Consider the following 16,991-nt stretch of genomic DNA (forward strand, 5'->3'; position numbering starts at 1 on the left):
CACCACGCTTGGGGGTAGGTTTTATCCTATCATATCCTTTTGTCCTTCATTGTTCCATTATCCTATCGAACCCCTGTCATTACCCTTCATATCCTATTGTCCCTCATGTCCATTTTCCCTTTCCACCTTTGATCTTGACAAGGCTGAGGATCATCATGAGCATCATGCGTCTTGTTTGCAGCTTTTAGTCCATCATAGCTTTTGGTCTTTATCCATTTGCTTATTATAACCTTTCATCCATATTTCCTGCCTTATTGCAACTTTCTGCCACTATCCCTTAGCCTACCCCGACCTTCAATCCATGTCCCTTATCCATTCTTTGTCTTGCTTATCCTATCCATATCTTATCACTATCCATACACTCTTTTTCATTCCTTGATCTTGATCTGACATAAGGATGCAAAATTTAAACATGGTTTCAAAAAACCTCTTGACATGTCCCTCATGCCATGTCACTGCTTTACATTGTCATGTCCAATCTTTTGTCCCATCACGCAATAGCTCTTGAAAATTGCATCTGCGTTGTCTCCATAATCAAAGGCCTTTGTTTTCCCTCTATCCACCATCATTTTAGAAAGCCTATTTATTCACCTGTCATATTCCTTGCCTTGCTAGACACTGGGGGCAAAATCATAAAAATTGAAAAATGTCCTGAAATAATTCAAAAAAATTGAAAAAAGTCCTGAAATAAGTCAAAAAAAATTGAAAAATGTCCTAAGAAAATCCCTAAAAAATCAAATAAAGTCTTGAAAAAATGAACACAAATTTTTTTTTAAAATCTCAAAAAGCAAAAAAATAAAATAAAATAAATGATCCCTTTGTGCATAGACAGATCCCTGAGCATCCCTCCAATGGCACACAATCACACATTGTGCTTTAATGAAATCATGCATAAATAGATGAACTTTTCAATCAAACCAGACATTCAAGCTGATCACAATTGTCATGTCAATCAACCGCAAAATCATTTGTCCTTGTCTCTACTATCATGGGTCTTATATATGGTGTGGTATACTCGAAACCAAACTGTGTCCTGTCTTAGACGGGGTACCGCATGTCCTGAAACCAGACAACATGATCGCCCTATCAGCACTTTCAACTTTTGACAATGAAGATCAAGATGTTTGTTTGATTTGTTGGAATTTGTGCATCTTATCTTTTTACTGATTTATCTTTGGCTTCGGTCATGTTCCTATGTTGCTCGATGATGTCACTGAGTGATTTAGAGTGACCGGGATGGTTCATGGTCCTTTTCTTTTTTTGTTGTGATTGCTATTTGTCTGTGATGTGTCTATTTTTTTTGCAAAAAAAGGGTTGCATTTCAGCTCTGGCCTTCAATGCCATGATGCTACGCATCCATTTTGCTACATTAAAATAAAGGTTCTCACCTACAAAGTGCATTACTAAAAGCAAGTTTTTCTTCGTCTCTAACTATCCTCTGTTTCATTTTCTTCTTACTAACATTTCTTCCGTCCGTTCGGATAGTCAGTTCGGTCTAGTGCTCTGATTTCCCCAAACACGTCTGTTGCATCCTGTATTCATTGGTTAGTACATTTGCATCATATCAAGCATTTTATTCATTTTATTTTATCAATACATCAAAAACACATAAAAAATGCATCCATACATGTTCCATAATGGTACATAAATAGTGCATAAGTCATCCATACAAGTCATAACACATTGCATTCCATCATATCGATGCATATCATATCACATATCACAATATTATCGGAGTACAAAATTGGACTGTCTGTCCTAAGTATGGCCTGTAGGCTGACTACATAATATCAAACTACATCTGTCTCTGCCCTAAGGAGCATGTGCCTCTATCACTATGTGCTCCCTCTTTTCTCCTCATCCCGGCCATGTCTCACGGATGATGTCCCTCCTGGTCCTGACTGTGGTGGTCTCATAGGTCCACTCACCCCCATGCTGCTCAATGACCTCCGAGAGCGTGCCCTGCTCTCTGTCCTCGATCATGCCCGATATGAAGCTGCTCTTTGCTCTGGTGGTACTGCACTCTCATATAGTGTCCTCCAATGGTGTATCTCCTCTCCGGTCTCTACCAACATCTGTGCCATCTCCCATGCACTGGCATCCCGAATCGACCCAATATACTCATTGACTCTCTGTTCTTCTCGCTGTGCCTGAGCTATCGCTGTATCTCAAGCCGCTGTGAGTCTGGCTATCTCCGCTCTGAACTGATCATTCTATCTCTCTAATGTCGCAATATGATCATGCTGACTCGCTATGGTAGCCTTGCACATCTCCATCTCCTCTATGCTAGCTGTCTCCGGCTCTATGGGTATATCCTGCAATGCCTCATGCTCGCCTGAATCTAGCTCATCCTTGTCATCCCCATCTTCATGTCCATCCTCATCGTCATCCCCATCCTCATCTCCATCCTCATCATCCCCACTCTCATCCTCCTCGTCCTCATCATCTCCCTCCTCCTCTCTTGCGAGTGGGAAGTCCTCCTGTCTCCTCGGTACTGGAATATCCGGATCTGTCAATGGCACTAGCCACCGTCATGCAAACCATCTCTCATACTCCTCTGTCATCCCAATGTCCTCCACATCTGATCTCCAATCCCACTGTCTCTGCTGTAGCTGTGAGAAGTCAACATATGCTATGTGTGGCTGAATCATACTCCCCCACTGACTCGTCTCTCTGTGAGATCGGGAAAAGTGTGCAGTCCTCCTAGGTACATCCCGCCTCTCTCCAAACTGTCATCTGACTCTCTCTGGTAGGTACATCTCAATCACTCTCTGGTGATTCACTGGTCACCCAATCAAGTACCTCTCCTATCTACAATACGGTATCTCATCACTATCATTTGACCATTCAAGGCAATCATGATATGGCCTCCATGTGAACTCTCTCAGTTTGTCTAGCTCATGTCGCCAATACAATATGTATCCAAAAGGACCCTGTCTCAGTGCTCCCCCATAGCAGTACACATATGGTCAATGTGGTACTACCTGTCTCTTTGTAATTGGTTGACATATGGCTATGTGCTCAAATGCCCATACCTGTAACAATGTGACCCCACAGCTCAAAGTCTGCACTCTCTGATATGCTATCTGATGCAGCTGAAAATACAGCATAGCCAGTACACATGGTCCCCATGCATACACCGTCCCCTCTGTCGCCATCTACTCTAGCACTCTTCCCCATCCAATAGGGAATCCATGTCCTCATCTGTCTCCTGCTAGTAGACATGCTATCACCACTGCTATCACCACTGCTATCACCACATATCGTCGATCATACTCTGATGCCATGGTCTCCCAGCCGATCTCCCTCTCTACAATATCCAGATCCTCTGCGTCACACTCAAATAATTTTCACAATGCATCTCTCCCTGTCACTGGGTCATACTATACCATCTCTCCATGAATTGGAATGTGGAGGATACGCCATACATCCTCTAGTGTCACAGTCGCCTCTCCAGTCGCCAGATGGAAGGAGGAGGTCTCCAAATGCCATCACTCTGCTAATGCAGTAAGCAGTCCTGTGTTTGCCCTAATCTCGGGCATGAATGTGATATAGTATATCCCAAGTCCTACTAATGTATCTCTGTCTGTGCTCTTGAGTCTATGTCATAGCATGAAGCAGTCAGGTCGGTTCTCCCGCATGATCAATGGATACTGTTGACTCTGCATCACAATTGGGGCATATTTTGTCAATTTTAGGGTTTGTTCCTATGGGTTGCATTTCCTCATTTCATGTTCAAATCAGGGTGTTTCTAAGCTATTCTGACCTATCCTACCCTTATCCCCCCTTTTTCAGATCATTTGCATGCTGTTTTGACCAAAATTAGGGTTGCCAATGCACTTCTGCGCCTGTGTTTTGCATCTTGCACCTGTGTATCATAACCTACGCTTTTGTCTCCCTACACAAGCGTAGAAGACCCTACACAAGCACAGGATTTGCCCTACACAAGCGCAGAAGTCCCTTTCTGCATCCCTTGTGGGCCCCGCAATGTCCCGCACGCAAGTCAAATTCATAAAATTGAAGACATGGGTTTTTGAGATACATACTGCTGCTCCCATGTCGACCGGTCGTTTGAATGCGCATACATGTTCTCCAAGGTGATCTGCCCTTGGAATGTTCGCCATCTCTCTGCAAGTGTCCTTTTCCAGAGCAACAAATTCTCTTCTTGGGCTAGTGCAAATGAGCAAATTTCATTCTCTTTGCCTCATTTATAGATCTTTGTCAATGCATAGATGGATGTGCACCCCCTCCATCTTATGTTGGTTGTGGTCTTTTGCATCTTCAATTGCTTGTCCTTTGTGCATCCGGTCTCCGATTGTCAGTTTGTTTGCTCCTATCATTTTCTATCATTTTTATCGATCAATTGGCCTCTTCTCTGCATGTTTCCGGCCAATTCCTCGAGGGGGCATGCATATGTCATTGTCATTGTCTGGGGAATTTTCATTATTGTTCTTTGAAACAACACTTAAAATCACATTGTCTCAAAGAGGGGGCAAAATGTAGACACCTAAAAATGGTCAACGCTTGCAGAATCATACTTTAACATTGGTGCATTGTCTCATTTTAGAGTTTTGCATCGCATTAACATTTCTCCTATGTTACGCACTTGGTCTTTATCATTTGCGAGCATTGAGTCATTCTTCTGCATTCTTCATTTATCTCGCTCTCGAATTTGGTCTTGTCGATAACAATTTTCAGTCATGATTTTGGTCGATCCTTATCAACTTGTCAATTTTGTCATTTTGCGATCGATTTGTCATCGATCGTCGTCCTTCTCAATCATGTCAATTTGGATCAATTTGTCATTGTTCCTCATCAATTGGTGCATTTATCAATCAAATCGTTTGTCAGCATTGGTCCTTTGTCAGTCAGAATCATGATCAAATCGAATCAACATCAAATCAATTTTATATCAAGACCTAATTGTCGTCCTTGCATTCCTTTAACCTTGTTTGTCATTTTCTCTCCATTTTCTCCCTCTAGGTTAAATAATTTATTTATTTATCCTAGGTCTTCGTGTCACAATTAAATGTTTAATTTAATTGGCTAACTAATTATTCCTCTTTCTGTGAATTAATTAATAAATGACAAATTATTAATTGATTCACCTAATTTTCTAATTTCATCAATTTCTAATTTCCTAATTTCCACATCATTTCTAATTTTCTAATTTCCTAATTTTCTAATTTTTCTAATTCCTAATTTCCACCTAATTTTCTAATTTGTCAAATTCAATTTCCACCTAATTAATTTCTCTCTAGCTCTCCCTATTTTTGTGCTTTGGTGGAAGCATGAATTTCTCATGCGTCATACTTTTGGCATAGCAAGATGTCATAAGCTTCTAGTCCTCTAACCTTTGCATTGGCAATATGTCATAATTCATGACATAGAAGGTGTCATAACCTTCTTCTTTCCACTCAATTTTCCCATTTTGAAATCAATTGCCTCTAATATCAATTTCATGCTAATCTTGTCTTTTCTCCAATTTATCTATAAATTGGATGAATTTCTTCAATCTCAATCTAATAATCACATTATCGATCTAATAATCACTTGTGGGAATTACTTTGTCGAATCAATCACGCTTTGAGTATTCTTGTGCCAATGTCAATCTTGCTTTCACATTAGGTTTATGCACTTGAAGGTGAGATCCACAAACAAAGGCTATTTGGAGAAGAAAGAAGGACAATGGAGCCGCATGAAGGAGACATTCGAATCTGCATCTGGTTTGCTTAGTTTTTAGTTTTGAATGTTTTGCTTTCATGTCTCTATTGAGTGTAATTAGGATTGATCATTGCAATGAGATTTTGTGATTGAGCTATGATTAATATTTTGAATTGCTTTGATGATTTCTTGATTCCTATCTACAAGTATCAACATACTTACTCTACCTCAACCAAAGATTTCTATGGACCTGATCTATGTTGATCTCCATCCCAAGAATATATTTTTGCATCCCCCAAGTCCATATCAAATGTTCCAAAAAGTTGAGCCTCTAATCATCACCTTTCTATTACCAATAAACAATATATCATCAAAATCCAAGAAAATAATTAATATCTGATCATTAATAGTCTTAATATAAACACAATAATCTTCCCAACTCCTCATATAACCAAAATCCAATACAAAATTATCAAAATTCTAGTACCACATCTTGGGTGATTGATTAAATCAACACAAGTATCTCTTTTAACCTGCAAATCAATTGTTCTTTCCCTTTCACAATAAAACCATTAGGTTGTCACACATCAATCTCCTCCTCAAGATCCCCATACAACAAAGCAATTTTAACATCCATTTGATCTATATCAAAATCACAAGCAACAACAATAGACAATAGGAATCTAAAAGTCAGCAAAATCAACTCCCTATCTTTGGCAATAGTCCTTAGCCACTAGTCTGCCCCTACATTGCTCTAACCAACCTTCTACTCCAAGCTTCTTTTTGAATACCCACTTTCATCCAATGGGATTCCTTCATTTGGCCAAACTGACAAGATCCTAGGTGTCACAACTATCTAAGCTCATCATCTCCTCCTACATTACATCCAAGACCCACTTTCCTCCAAAGAGATAACCTACCTAAAATATCTTGGTTCATTGTCAACACTCAACAAAGTAACTTTGCAATAGACATTTTATGGGCTATACTTGTTAACTACATTTTATTTCCTTGTGCACTACCTCAAGGTAGGTATAATTGACAAGATGCCAAGTGTCACAACTATCTAAGGACATCATCTCCTCCTACATTAAATCCAAGACCCACTTTCCTCCAAAGAGATAACCTCCCTAAAATGTCTTGGTTCATTATCAACACTCAACAAAGTAACTTTGCAACATAAATTATGTGGGCTATACTTGTTAACTATATTTTATTGCCTTGTGCACCACCTCAAGGTAGGAATAATGGACTCTACTTGTTAATATTCCTTTGTATGCGCATCGTGCACATCATCTAAACTTTTTGACCCCTCTTCTTCTTCTCCATACTCATATCCATGTATATATATATGTATACATACATACATACATATACATATATATATACACACACATATATATACACACACACATATATATATATATACATATATACATATATACATATATACATATATACATACACACACACATATACATACATACATACATATATATATATGTATGTATGTATACATAAAGATATACATACATACATATATATATATATATGTATATGTATATATGTATATATGTATATGTATATGTATATGTATATATGTATATATATATATATGTATGTATATATATGTATATATATGCATGTATGTATATATCTACATACATATATATGTATATATATACATACATACATATATATATATACTTACATACATATATACATATATACATATATGTATATATATACATACATACATATATATATATACTTACTTACATATATACATATATACATATATATATGTATATATATACAATACATATATATATATATATGTATATATATATATATGTATACTTACATACATATATACATATATACATATATGTATATATATACATACATACATATATATATATACTTACATACATATATACATATATACATATATATATGTATATATATACAATACATATATATATATATATATGTATATATATACACATATATATACACACACACATATATACATACATATATATGTATGCATATATATATGTATGTATGTATACATGTATATGTATATATATGTATATATATATGTATGTATATATATATATATATGTATGTATATATATATATGTAGAATAAAAACCATTGAAGTGGTTTACATAAATGACAAATAGAATATTACAAATTCAAAAGGTGGCCCTTGCATTTAATTTTGTGTGGCAAATAAGCTCATCGATGGGTTTTTTATTTGATCAACAAGACAAGAGTCAGCTGCAAGAGAAGAAAATGGTCTTGTCGAAACTCTATGTCTCATCGAATTATGTTGTTGTGCTCGTCAAACAGGCCTAGCAAGTCTAAGAAATGAGTTAAAAGTGTCATCAAAGTAGTATGTCTCATTGATGAAAGAGTCAAGCGAGAGATTTACCAAGCTAAGGAGAAGGATCTTCAGTCAATCAGAGACTAAAAATGTCTCTTCAAATGGCATGTCTTTTCAATAGGAGATGAAGAAGCCCTAAAACAACATATAAAACTATTTGTAGAACATATCATAACAGGATCTTTGGACAAAGAACATGCATCCATTAAAGCATTGATGTTGAAAGGGTTTTTTGGGAAAAACTCATGAAGATGTGTGCGGCTATATAGAGTTGTAGACACCTAAAAGTTGCACAATGAATTAAGTGAATTTTATTCATTTAATTATTCTTAATTCTTCCTATTATTAAATTAAGATTTAATTAATATACCCTTCTTCTATCTAAGTCATTTTAATTAAATTCACTTTTAATTAAAAATATCAATTTATCCTCTTTCCCATTTTAATTAAATCTACATTTAATTAAAATCTCATTTGCATTTAAATAAATCTAATTTTATTTAAAAATCCCCCCACTTGCAAAATCCTACATCTCCCACTTGCCTCTCTAAACCCCCTTCTAGATTCTTCTAATCCCTTCTAAATTAGCCTAACCCATCTCCTAAATATTGTCACATCCCTAAGCAAAGGGAAGTCACTTTTCAAACCCTCAAATTATTTGAAAACTATTAAAGGCTTTATGTCTTCAACAAGTTAACCTTGAAAGTCTTCCAAACCATTAATGGTTAACTCAACCTTCTTACATGGTTAGAGACTTTTTTGCCTAACTTAACCCTCATCTTACCCAAGGGTCTCATCAAGCATTCATTGCTTTGACCATGGTTATCCCTTTAACCTTTGCACATGAGTTTATCCTTTGGGTAAAACCTTTATCCATTGGATAACCGTAACCTAACCTTAACCCTTACCTCCTAAGGTAACCATGAGGTCTTTTCAAGCATTTAATGCTTCTTACATGATGATAGGATGCAAGATATTGATATGAATCTTGAACTAGTATGAAAATGATACTAAGATGAAGCTAACATGATATATCTAAGATTAGAATGCTATCAAAATGATCTAACATGCTATTCTATCAAAGAGAGATAATATGCTTAATGTTATGAGACTATAAGTTTGATTCACAAAGACTTTATTTTTTTGAAGAAGGAATGGGCTCTATTTATAGGGAAAATAGGGCAATGGATGGTCAAGATTGGATGATCTTATCAAGGGTCAGGATTGAAATTTATCAATCCATGTTTACAATTCTCACCAATGAAATGGTGACAATTGTCAACATAAGACTGGTTGAGAGGGGATGTAAGAAGCATTAAATGCTTGAGAAGACCTCATGGTTACCTTAGGAGGTAAGGGTTAAGGTTAGGTTAAGGTTATCTAATGGATAAAGGTTTTACCCAAAGGATAAACTCATGTGCAAAGGTTAAAGGGATAACCATGGTCAAAGCAATGAATGCTTGATAAGACCCTTGGGTTAGATGAGGGTTAAGTTAGGCAAAAAGTCTCTAACCATGTAAGAAGGTTGAGTTAACCATTAATGGTTTGAAAGACTTTCAAGGTTAACTTGTTGAAGACATAAAGCCTTCAAAGACTTTGAGGGTTTGAGAAGTGACTTCCCTTTGCTTAGGGATGTGACAATATTTAGGAGATGGGTTAGGCTAATTTAGAAGGGATTAGAAGAATCTAGAAGGGGGTTTAGAGAGGCAAGTGGGAGATGTAGGATTTTGCAAGTGGGTGGAGGGGAATTAAATTAAAATAAAATTAATTTATTTCAATTGTGGTTGCAACTTGCATTTGTAGGATTTTGCAAGTGGGGGGATTTTTAAATAAAATTAGATTTATTTAAATGCAAATGAGATTTTAATTAAATGTAGATTTGATTAAAATGGGAAAGGGGATAAATTGATATTTTTAATTAAATGTGAATTTAATTAAAATGACTTAGATAGAAGAAGGGTATATTAATTAAATCTTAATTTACTTAACACGAAGAATTAAGAATAATTAAATGAATAAAATTCACTTAATTCATTGTGCAACTTTTAGGTGTCTACATTTTGCCCCTCTTTGAAGTGATGTGTGTGCACATGTTGATTCAAAGAAAATTTGTCGGATATGCTGTCAAAATTTGATCGATATGATGCTATGGATATGAAAAATTGATTTGATATGAAAAGTCAATATGACGCCCCAGATTTGATGAACGATATTGATGATGCCCCATATATGAAGAATTGATTTGATATGAAATTGATATGAAATTGATGTCGATATGATATGATAATGCCCCCTTGGGAGATCGTTCATGCACAAAAGGCATGAATGATCTCTCGAAAGAAGAAGAATGCTATTTGAAAGATAGAAGAGTGGATAGTGATTACATGCATGGGTTTGATAAGATTGATTATATTGATTGGATTGAGATCAAGTCTGGTTTCAGGTATGACACCTCCTGTATAAGACATGGATGATCGAGCATCTAGTTTCAGGAATGATACTGCCCATATAGGACATGAATGATCGAGCATCTAGTTTCAGGAATGATACTACCTGTATAAGACATGGATGATCGAGCGTCTGGTTTCAGGAATGATATATCCTGTATAAGACCAATCAAAATGCTTGGTTTCAGGAACAATATATCCTATATAAGAGCTGATCAAAACATTTGGTTTCAGGAATGATATATCCTGTATAAGAGCTGATCAAAACATCTGGTTTCAGGAAAGATACATTCTGTATAAGACATGATAGAAGATAGTTTGGAAGAATGATAGAAGATAGTTTGGAAGAATGATGAAGATAGTTTGGAAGAATGATGAAGATATGAAAGTGAAGAAAGATTCCATGATGATGCGATAGATATGCATGTGAGGGATGCAATGATGAATGATATGTATTATGTTTGGATATGAGATTCTATGAGGATGATTACATGCTTAGATAAATTCTCTTAATTTCGATTATGACGTGAATGTATGATTCATGATGAGATGAACAAAAATGTGATGATGCATTGCTTTGATTTATGAGATGTGATATGTATCTTGAAAATGCGATGTATGATAATGATAATGATGTGCAACTAAATGCAAGATTAAAAATGATGTGCAACCTAATGCAAGATTAAGATGATAATGATGTGCAGCTAATGTAAAGCTTAATATGCATTCTTGTTCTCAATGTTGCCATCTATTGTGATCAAAGTGCCAGTGCTTCCTTTGTTTTCATCATCGAGCCTTGCTGAAAGTTGATACAAACATCATGGTATAATTGAACCATAATGACCTGAGTATAGCTTACATGGATTTTGAAATTGCAAAATGAAACAAGCATCGAGGTATAATTGAACCAAGATGACCTGAGTGTTGCTTGCATAAACAGACAAGAGTTAACCTTTGTCCCATACAAATCTGAAATGTCCTCAGTGATATGTTACCTGATCACGTCGTAAGACAAATTTGCATGGTAAAAGACTTCACTCATAGATAGAAGACAAATAAAATATCACATTCCTTCCTTCCTTCTCTAGTCGTAAGACATCCTGGAGGTGCTCAGGAGATATGATAAGCAAAAATTAACAACCATAAGTAAGCATGCATGCTATTTGGAATGTATTCTTGTTAATTAAAACACCTTGCAAATAGATCTTTGTTTACTTGAAATTAGTTCAAGTCCATGATGTCTAGCCTTCTTGCATTGTCGTTTGTCATTTGTTGGTTGTTTTGATCCTTGTTGTCTTGCTACGTGTTTGGTTTGATGTTGAAAATCTTGAAGATGAAATGCCCCTAGTGAGGTCATGATTTTGCCCCTTGCTGCTAATACTACTTCGATATGGATATGTACACTGATCACCAAGCCATGGTGGGATACGATTTGGATAATTGATTCAGATAAATCAAGGACAGTGACTACGCTAAGTATGTCCAGGATTGATAAGCATTTTTGAATTTTTGGTGATGTCTCAGATGGGTGGATATGATATGTACAATATGATCTGTGAAACATGTACTTCCATCAATTGATAAATATAAGGCTAACTAGAACAAAATCTAGCAGTCATATTGATCCATGTCATTGTTTTGATTTGTTTGATGATTGATAAGAATGTCTGGTTTCAAAGAGTGAGTACCTCGTATAAGACCGATCTTTCTGGTTTCAAGTGTACCTATCCTTGTATAAGACATGTTGATGTTGATGTTGATAGATAGATTGATTATCAAAACTCGATGATTGATAGGAATGTCTGGTTTCAAAGAGTGAGTACCCCGTATAAGACCGATTTGTCTGGTTTCGAGTGTACCTATCCCTGTATAAGACATGTTTGATGTTGATGTTGATTTTGAGTAATGAATTGATTAACAAGACATGTGATTAGTTTGATTGCAGACTTTGAGATTTTTACTATTGTTGATATGATTTGATGGATGGTCCATGCTTTCATGTTTTTTTTTGAGTTTCAATTTTTATTTGATTTTGTCAATTTTTTTGATTTTTAGTTTTTGGATGTTTTTATTTTTTATTTTTATTTTGAGTTTTTGGATATTTTGATTTTTTTGTTTTTGGATTAGAAGAAAGCTGTATTTGGTTGCCCCAACGTATAGAAAGACAAGGAATATTCTGAATGGATGACTGAACCATTGAGGTGGAAATGGTTTTTTTTTTTTTTTTGTCCATTGTTTTGATCAAGATCAAGGATGGAAAAGGGGATTGGATAGAGATAGGATATGGATAGGAGAAACAAGATCATAGATTGTGATAGATGATGGAATAAATGAATAGATAGGATAAGGGATATGGATTAGAGGATATGGATAAGGTGAAGCAAGATTATAGATAGCACTGGATGATAGAAGCAAAGAATAGATAGGATAAGAGATATGGATTTAGGATATGGATGAGGTGAAGCAAGATTGTAGAAAGAACTGGATAATAGAAGAAATGAATAGATAGGATATGGATGAGGTGAAGAAAGAATAGAGTGGATGATAGAAGATGTGAATAAATAGGATAGTTGGTGCAGGAGCACCTAGGTTCATTCTCAGCTTCATTTTCATCATAGGTTTGATTTTTGTTAGTTTTAAGTTGGAAAGTTGTCTAGGATGTTTTTGAAGTTGTTCTAGGTTGTTTGGATGAGTTTTGAACTCATTGTGTGGTTTCGGTTTCTTGTTTTCATCTTTTTGCTCAAAGTTGCCAGTTTCGTGTTGCCTAGCAAAATGATGGAAAAATGAGTTTTTTTTTTCTAGTTTTTGTTTTGAAAAGGTTTTAGACATGTTTTGTGCTTGGGTTTTAGGTGTGAGAAGTGTTTTTAGGTGATGGTTAGTCTTGGAGGCCAATCTTGCATTTTCTAGGCACCAAAAGATGTCATTTAGGCATCAAAATGTCAAAATTAAGTGCCCTTGGACATGTACCTATCCATATAGGAGGCTAACCAACTTGGAGAGGTATTTAATCTCCTATTTTAACTATTGTAAGGGTTGATCATTTGAAGTTATGAAGCGTTTTGCAAACTTGCACTAGTTTTACTTGGTTTTTCTCTAGTTTTTGGCTCCATGTGAACAACAGTCCGTACACCAGCTATACTTGGCCATACTGTTCTTGCATTTTGAGATTCTAATATGTTTTCTTAAGCTTTTCCCTTTGGTGGCATCTGATTTTATCAAGTTTTGAGTTTGTAGGAAAATTAGTTTGATTTGACAGTTTCACTGCCTTGTCTAGGAATTGGTAAGGATGCTTGACCAACTTGGCTTCTTGGAGTCCTAAAATGTTCATAGCTTCCCAAGAACTAGTTGGTCAACTTGTAAATTGTGTAAATACATGTTTTGTCTTCAATAATGCAGGTGTAAGGAGTTTTTGTGGCCATTAAGCCCTAGGCAAGTGTGCCATTTGGCTAGGGTCTTGAAGAAATTTGATGCTTTGCTCTTCTGTAGCAAGTGCATTTAATAGTTGAATAGACTTTCCTTGATGATTAAGTTTGTATGCCAAGGCAAAGAGGCTTTCTAAGCCATGAGGAGAATGTTTTCATGTTTAGTTTGTGAAAATAATGTAAAAGATAGTGAGTCACTATTTTAGAGTCAATTTCCTTTCATTAGCCTACTCTCCATCATACATTGGAGCTTGTAAGGTTGTTGTACCTCCTTCTAATTGCTTGAAAACAAGAACAAGGAGTTATTTTGGTGTTATCTATGGGTTTAAAGTTGCCAAGATCAATCAATGATCTTTGAGGCAAGGTTGTAATGCCAATTGGCTGTCACAGTCAACTAGGACTGAGTTTTACACTTTCTTTTGAAGTTATGTATGTAATCTCCTCCTTCAAAATGACAAGTATGAAGGTAAATAAACCATTGAAGATAGAGCCTTGTTAAGGAGCACAAAACAGACTTTTTGTGAAGAGTTGTAATAGTGAAAGTGTAGGTCACAGTGAACAAAAAAATAGTGAAAGGCAAAAATGTAGTGACAGTTAGCATTGACAGTGAAATAATCCATTATTTGTAATTGCCTAATGCTTGTATGCAGGGCTAACATGACTCTCCTTTGTTTATAAATGATAGACATGTTTACATGTTGAATTTAATTGGTTTTTGTTTGCAAATGGTGTGTTTGAAAGAGGCAATAAGGGAAAAGTTGCAATTGTTGCATTTTCCTCATAAGCAACTTTTTGTAAAAACTTGTTCTTCAAAATTTGAAGTGTAAATATTCTCTATTGTGGCCTAATTAGTCAGTAGTATGATGGAACTAAGGTTTCTTGTCCCATATTGGAGGTTCTTAGTTTGAATCTTGGTTTTCACCATCAAAACCCTACCAAAACCCTCCTTTTTCACCTATTTTTGGGACAGTCATGGAGAAGGCCTGAGAGACCCTGAGACTTTGAAAATCATCAAGTTTTCCCAAAAGGGTATCCATAAATGTGAAGCTTTTAGTCTGGAAGTCCAACTCTTGAGCAGGGTGAGCACAAAACCCCAAATGGAGGGCTAATGCCTAGTAGCCCGTTTTAGGCCTAAAACCAAGTTTTTGTCAAATCGGGTATGCAAGTGAAGGTTCCAAAGCATGAAATCCAACAAATCAAGTTGAAACAGGTTAACCTAACATGAATTCAACCTATTTGGTGAGTTTGGCTTCATAAGTTGGTTTTGGAGCATTTGAAAGGATTTCAACAATTAGGGAGTTGGAGCTTTTGAGTAGCCAAGAAGAGTTTGACATAGGGAGGTGGAGCAAGGTGAGTTGTTAGACTGCCTTTGAGCTATTTGCACTTTGTTCTTGGGGACTACACCTCAAAACAGTAAGGATCTATCACCTAGCAAACATACTAGCCACTTAACAACCACCTAGCACTATCCTCCCTATCATAGTGGTATCAGAGCCCAGTTACACTTGGGAAGAAGTAGCAATTTGGCAACCATGGTGACAAATGCAGAACTAGAAAAGAAAGTGGAAGACCAGGAAGAAGAAAATACGTTACTCAGAGTGAAACTAGACCTTTTAGAGTAGAAGTTGGGTGAAGTAGAAGTGAAGGCAGATGAAGCTAGCAGTAAGATAGAGGGAACAAAAGGTAAGGGTAAGCTATTAGCTATAGAGGATGAGACCCCTATACTAGACCCCATGATAGAGAATGAACCCTTTTTGAAAGCCTTGAAGGCTATGAGTGGGAGAACACTAGAAGGAGTCCCACTATTCAGTGGTAAAATGGACCCAGAAGTGGTCATGGAGTGGATTGAGGGGCTTGAGAACCATTTTGAGTGTGATGGTGTGACAGAGGCCTAGAAAGTGAAGGTGGCTAAGTCCAGGTTGAGAGGAGCTACCTTATCATGGTGGAAGTTCATTCAGGATGAACTTGAGAAAGAGGGCAAAAGGCCCATAGAAACTTGGAAGGGAATTTTGTCCAAGATCAGAGAGGCTTACATTCCAGAGGACTATGAAATACAAGTCCATAGGAAAAGGCAAAACCTTAGGCAAAAAGAGTTAGATGTTAGCACCTACACCGAGGAGTTTCAGAAGCTATGCCTTAGGTCAAAGATCCAAGAGGATGAAAATGTTAAGGTTGCTAGGTATCTCAATGGCTTGAGATGGAACATACAGGAAGAGTTAAGTTTGTTGTGCCCTACAATAGTCCAAAAGTGCCATCAACTTTCACTCAAGGTAGAGGAAAGGAGTAGGAAGAAGCAAGAGCAGCATAACAGAGGTAGAGGAAGAGGCAGAGATGGTTGAGGCCATCAAGGCAATTTTGGAGGAAGACACATAGACCAAAGGTCCCAAGGGGAATCTAAGCTTATAGATCAAAGCGGGGATTCTCAAAGCAAACCTAATTATAGGGGAAGGGGATCAAGCAACCCAGGAAGGGGTAGGTCTAGTGGCCTAGGTAGAGGGTCTTACTTCTCCACAATGAAATGCTACAATTGTCAGAAATTGGGTCATCCTTCTTATAGGTGTCCAGAAAAGCCTAGTTCTTCCCATGGAGGTGAAAAAAGAGTGAACTATGTTCAGGAGGAAGGGAGTAGTACAAGAACTCCAGCAATGAACCTAGCACCTGAAGATGGTGAAAGCCTAATGATGAGGAGAGTATTGATGCAAGAACCTCATAAGTGTGAAGTGTCTCAAAGAAGAGCATTGTTCAGGATAAAGTGCAAAATCTTGGGCAAGGTATGTAAGGTGGTTATAGATTCAGGCTCCACAAATAACATTATCTCAGAGGAGGCAGTTAGCAAATTGAACCTACCTAGAATGAAGCACAGTGAACCTTACAAGGTAGCCTAGTTAAACAAGGGGCAACATGTCCTAGTGAATGAACAAGCATGGGTAGACTTCAATATAGGTGAATAAAAGGATAGGATACTATGTGACATCCTTCCCATGGATGCTTGCCATCTACTATTGGGTAGACCTTGGCAATTTGACAGAAGGGCACACCATGATGGTGAAAAAAACACATATTCCT

This window comes from Cryptomeria japonica, chromosome 11 (genome assembly GCF_030272615.1).
Source record: "Cryptomeria japonica chromosome 11, Sugi_1.0, whole genome shotgun sequence".
Taxonomy (NCBI): domain Eukaryota; kingdom Viridiplantae; phylum Streptophyta; class Pinopsida; order Cupressales; family Cupressaceae; genus Cryptomeria; species Cryptomeria japonica.